The 6,000-nt window shown below is 37.8% G+C and overlaps 1 long non-coding RNA gene across 1 annotated transcript; it reads right to left on the bottom strand.

Annotated features, from left to right (window-relative positions):
• Window positions 1-200: 200 nt before the first annotated feature.
• On the bottom strand, window positions 201-5,040 carry LOC143975470 (uncharacterized). Its single transcript, XR_013272380.1, has 2 exons — window positions 4,531-5,040; window positions 201-379 (listed from the first exon to the last, which is right to left on the bottom strand). It is a non-coding gene; the product is annotated as an uncharacterized LOC143975470 (long non-coding RNA).
• Window positions 5,041-6,000: the final 960 nt, after the last annotated feature.

The raw sequence follows: 6,000 nt of genomic DNA, 5'->3' as shown, positions 1-6,000 counted from the left end.
GAATCACAGGAACCGGAACCGACTCTGACTTGGAAGTGGAGGAAAATTGTCGGTACAAGGCATCAGTCCTTACATTCTTAGTATCGGGTAAGAATGAAACAATGAAATTAAAACTCATCAAGAAAAGACAAAAAAGGTTTTTTTAAGGTAAACCAAGCCTAAGAGAGTGGGATGTTAACGGTGCAATAAATCAAACTATATTCATATTAAAAAATTACAAAATTTATTTATACATAGTTCATAAAAACAGAGCAGTGATCTGTATAATCATACTGAGGTTATATACAACTTTGTGGTCCAATAGATGGTAAAGTTGAGGTAGTTGCGATTGATTTATCCCGACATGTTTCGCTTAATGCTTCATCAGAGGATAAGCCAACTACCAACATAATAAATTCAAAAAGAGAAAACATAGATTAATTACACAAAGTACATTTCATTATACATAATTCATACGGGTAATCGGCATATATAGTGTTTAAAGGACACGAGTAAGGTTCAAAAAAATGATGGAAATATGCTCACCCCCATTTTACCGACCCATTCGTACCCCAGGAAAAGTTATATGACTACCAGATGGATAGAAGAATGCAGGGCAACAAGTACAGCAGCCAGGCAATATAGCTGGAGAGGGCATAGACGGCGGCTAATTGGGACAGAAAAATTATATCATATGTCAGCCTACTATTTATACATAAGAGCTATATTGTTATTTTATTTTATACTATAGTCAATATATAGGAGTAACCTATAGCCTTTTTAAAAAAATATTTTATTCTAGTATAGCAGTCATTTTCAAATTTTTTGCATTTTTAATTTAAATAAATATTTTATACTAGTGGGGCCCAATTACTTTTTATTTAAATACATCCACTTACATTTACTGACGATAAAGTAGAGTTTCCTTAATATGTTTTATTTCCCAGATTTTATATTATGTCCACCAAAGTATATAGGGAATTCTCCTTCAAATTAAGATAAGCCCAGAATGATAGCACACTCACATGGGCTCTACAACCTGTTTGCACGATATCTAGGAAGGAAAAATGCATTTACCATTAATTAAAGTGTGGATAAAGAAAGAAATTCATTCTCAGCAATAAAATGTTAAAGTTACTAACCAGCCAGCAAACGTGGACCTCCTCCTAGCACGGCTCCCCCACAATAGAGCCGAATGTTTTGTGTCCCAATATATATACCGCCGTCCATCGAGCCGGCGTCTGACGTCACCGGCTCGATGCGGACGTAAACAGCGGCAGTGCGCATGCGCGAGAGAGCCATTAGGGGAATCTGGAGACTACATTTCCCACAAGGCCTCGGTGCAAACACCGGTATTCAGGGAAACGTATAGGAGGGGACAGCCAGAGCGCAGCTAATGCAATGCTCTGGCTAGCACCCTCATATTGCTCCAAGAGTGTATGTTTCCCTGTCTCGCACGCAGGGATCACCGCTAACCGGTGGGCAACCCGCCAAACCAGATAAAATCCGATCCAGTAAAGGTGCCCTCGGGCGTCCATATGCTCCTCTCCAATGCCAAAGTGCCAAAAGCTGCCGACCAGGAGTCATGCATCATAATTACATGCGATACTCAAACAATCATGAGTCGCATGACAGACCACACATGGGGAATGGAAATTGTTTTTAAATAAAAGCCGGGGGAGCAAAGAGATATATGTTTATATACCCCAATATATCAATTGGTGCAATCGCGATAATGGACCAAATTAATCGCGAAATCCGTATATATATTTATTAGAAAACCCCATTTCGTGTCCCAAAAACAAAATTCACAGTCTATTTTAATATCAATAATCTAGGATATCACAGACAACTATAAATATATCTGATATATCAGAATGATATATAATTATGTAAATAATAATTAATAAAAAACAGGACAAAACAAAACAAAACTAAACAAGGGAAAAACACAGCAAATATCCCCCCCCCCCCCCCACCCCCCACACCCCACCCAGACCAAAGATCCTCAAAGAAAGGATCGATAACTCAAATTTTCATTAAACCCAGGGAATATTATTGCCTTTAACTTATATATCCATCTTGCTTCTATTTGTAAAAGTTTTTTGTCAACACTCCCCCCTCTTGAAGAGAGTGGGACATGATCTAAAGCCTGGAATCTAATATAGTCTGGGTTAAAGTCATGATGTAGGCCTATATGCCTACCAATTGCTGTGGTCATTTTTCTATTAAGAATTGGTTTTATATGGTCTCTCATCCGTATTGCGAAGGCTCTTTTTGTTTTGCCTATGTAAAATCCTCCACACCGGCACTGCGCCAAATACACTATGCCAAGTGTGGAGCAGGTCACACAGGATTTTAATTGGTGCCAATTTCCATTTGGTAATTTAAATCTACTACAGCTAGCCATATATCTGCACATATCACAATGTCCGCATGGGTAGGAGCCAAATTTCCCTATTTTGGATTCATTATCACAGTCAATATAATGACTATGTACCAAACGGTCCTTCAAGGAGGGAGCCCGTTTGTAGGTGATCTCAGGGTATTCATTAACATATTTCTTCACCACTGGGTCGGCCAATAATAGAGGCCAAAATGTCTGTATTATATCTCTAAATTTTTTATTTTGATTAGAATGTTGGGTAACTAATCTTACAGTTTTAGCTATTTTAGCAGGTTTTTTAGTAAAAATAAGGGTATTTCTATCTTTCTGTTGGACTAGATTATATGCTTTTTTCAGGCATTTATGGGTATATCCACGTACTATTAGCCTATCATGTAACTCTCTAGCTGCTAATTTATAATCTGATTCCTGACTGCAATTTCGTTTGAGCCTGAGATACTGACTATACGGTATAGATCTTATCAGAGATGGTGGATGTGAGCTTTTGGCATGTAGAATAGTATTTCCAGCCGTCGGTTTCCTAAAGATAGAGGAGGTCAATAGGCCTTCAGAGTCAACATGGATCTTTAGGTCTAAAAATTCCACCTCCCTTCTGTCATATTTGAGAGTAAAATAGAGGTTATAGTCATTAATCAAAATTTGTTGAAAAAATTGGTTTAATTCAATTTCAGTTCCAGACCAAAAAATAAGAATATCATCCAAATACCTATACCAGGCAAGGACCTTTTCAATCATTGGTATCATATCTTCTCGCGAAAATAGTTCTTTTTCCCATCCCCCCAGGTACAGGTTGGCATACGATGGGGCACATTTGGTCCCCATCGCAACCCCCTGCACCTGGAGGTAATGGGTCTGATCAAACTGGAAAATATTGTGTCTAAGCACAAAATTCAACAGTTCAACTACAAAGTCTGTATATTTAGCACCTCGAGGGCCTCTTTCGCTGAGGAATGTCCGCACAACTTCCACCCCCCTATCATGGGGGATGGCGTTGTAGAGACACTCCACATCGACCGTGACAAGCCAGCAATCTGGGGGTAAAGACATTCCCTCAATTGTTTTAAGTAAGTCTATTGTATCCTTAATATAGGAAAATAGTGATGTAACGTGTGGACGTAAGTAGTTATCAATTAGTGAGCTACTATTTTCCGTTAGACATTGGCAACTAGATATTATTGGTCTTCCTGGAGGTTCTAATATAGATTTATGAACCTTCGGGAGCGCATAAAAGGTAGGTATCTTAGGATCTTTAGTATTTAGAAATTCCCAGGTATTTTTGTCAATAGTTCCTGATCTGTATGCTTTAAATATAATATTACGGAATTGCATCTCATAATTAATAATTATCGTAGTTGAAATAGGGCGATACCAATCTTTGTTTTTTAAAATTTTAAGACACATATGAACATATTGCTCTTTATCCATGACAACCAAGTTACCTCCTTTATCCGCTGGTTTAATTATCAAGTTGGAATTAGATTGTAAAGAGTGTAATGCCTGCAATTGATGTTCGTTGAGATTGGAGTTTTCAACAGTCTCAAATGAACTATTTTCTATTTTTCGGCAAACTTGTTGGGTAAATGCCCAAATATTTGGATTAGTGTTTAATTGAGGGAAATTGTTCGATTTGGGTTTAAAAGATTGTGGAGGGGGGAACGACAGACCCTCAATCGTCAGACCAACAGGCTCCAAAATTCCCGGGTCGTCCAAGAAGGTCTGTCCTTCCTCCCAAAGGTCCATCAAATCTTGGATCGCCTGGTACTCAATTATGCTATCCTCCAATTTATCCTCATGTACATTCCGAGTGGATACAGTCTCACTTTTATCAAACATAGTCTTGTAAAGTAATTTGCGAGAGAATAAATGTACGTCCTTTATTAATTCAAATATATCAATATTTTTGTTTGGACAGAATGTAAGGCCAAATTTCAGAACTTCTTTTTCATATTCAGTTAGTACATAAGAGGACAAATTAATAATGGACAGTTCTGAACAGGTAGTTGTTTCTAATCTATTCGGAGTATCATTTATTTCATTACATGTGGGGGTGATTCCTTCCCTAAAAAAATCGGTGCTACACGAAGATCAGCCGGAAGAGAAGTGCCCGAGGGAGAAATAATAATATTCTGACTAGGATTACTTACCGTGCAAGAGTTGCTAGTGGAGGTGTTATTAATTAAAGTAGAAGTGGCAGTAGAAATAGTAGAGATAGATGCTCTACGAAGAGACGGTGCCTGTGATGGTTGAAACATAGTAAGTGAGCGTATTGGTGCCTGTTTAGGGAGAATTAAGTGTGCTGAAGATGGTAAAGGAGTACTTAAGTGCAGGTGAGGGTGAGAAGGTTCCGCAGGTGCTGTATCTATATTCCCCTTTCTCCTTTTAGGTAGACGATCTCTAGTTAGATCTCTGTAGATAGTGGATTGGCTAGACGAAGCAGAGGGAGATGAAGAAGAGGGAGACAGGTTAGACATATTATTTACCGTTCTATCATTTCTCGTTCTATAGGATTGTTGATTTCTATAGTTTCTATTCCGTTCATTAGTAGGCCATTTATAGGCATATCCATTACTGTATGCATTACAGTCCCTTAAATATTTATTTTCCTTGGACCGAATAATGTCTAATGTGTAAGACTCAATATGTTTTTGAATCTCCTGTTCCTTCTTCTTAAATCTAGATATAGAAGTAACAGTTGTGTAGTCTTCACACCACTGATCAATGGCTTTGTCCAGCTGTGTGAGGTCATGTTCAAATTGCATATTGAGCAATGTCATCATTTGGAGTGAACAATTTTGTAGATTTTCTTCCCATTTATTTTTTATCAAATCATCAATTTTATTTAGGTTAGGAAAAATTTGGACCCTCAGTCCCCAAGGTGCTATTTGGTTTTCTATATACTTCAAGAAGAATTTTTTATTCCAAAAGATTCGTACTTTACGTTCTAATAGGCGTTGTAGGAGGTGGAAAGCATGTTCCAATTCTTTATCTGTTATCTCGCTAGTTTTTTGAGACTCATGGATTTTGCTCATCAATCCCTCCCATGCCTCTACAAATCGTCCTGTATAAAATACAAACACTAAATCACAATAATATATATAGTTAAATCATTTCAAGATTAACAATAAATTATTGTACTGACTAAGGTTGAATCAAGAAGAAAAATGCGTATTGAAACGCTAATTGTAAAGTCAAACAACGAAATGATTCAAACCTCCATCAGTACCCCATTAATTGACACCTTATCCCTTTTTAGAAATATCAAAAAAGGTTTTTTTAAGGTAAACCAAGCCTAAGAGAGTGGGATGTTAACGGTGCAATAAATCAAACTATATTCATATTAAAAAGAAAGAAAAGAGCCCATCGCACCCTTCTGGGAGAGAGGCGCTTAGCCTCAGACAAGAATGTGAGATTCTTATGGTCAGTAGGAATGAGAACCGGCACAGTGGTACCTTCAAGGAGATGTCTCCACTCTTTCAGGGCTAAAATTATCGTTAACAGCTCTTTGTCACCAATCTCGTAATTGCACTCTGCAGGTGACAATTTCTTGGAAAAGTAGCCACACGGATGTATAGCGCTCTCAGAGTTAGGACGTTGAGACAGAAGGGTGCCAACTC

Source organism: Lithobates pipiens, unplaced genomic scaffold (genome assembly GCF_037356315.1).
Source record: "Lithobates pipiens isolate NorthernLeopardFrog02 unplaced genomic scaffold, aLitPip1_a1.2 Scaffold_13, whole genome shotgun sequence".
Taxonomy (NCBI): domain Eukaryota; kingdom Metazoa; phylum Chordata; class Amphibia; order Anura; family Ranidae; genus Lithobates; species Lithobates pipiens.
The sequence above is the reverse complement of the archived record's forward strand: the minus strand, read 5'-3'. Positions and strand labels throughout refer to the sequence as shown.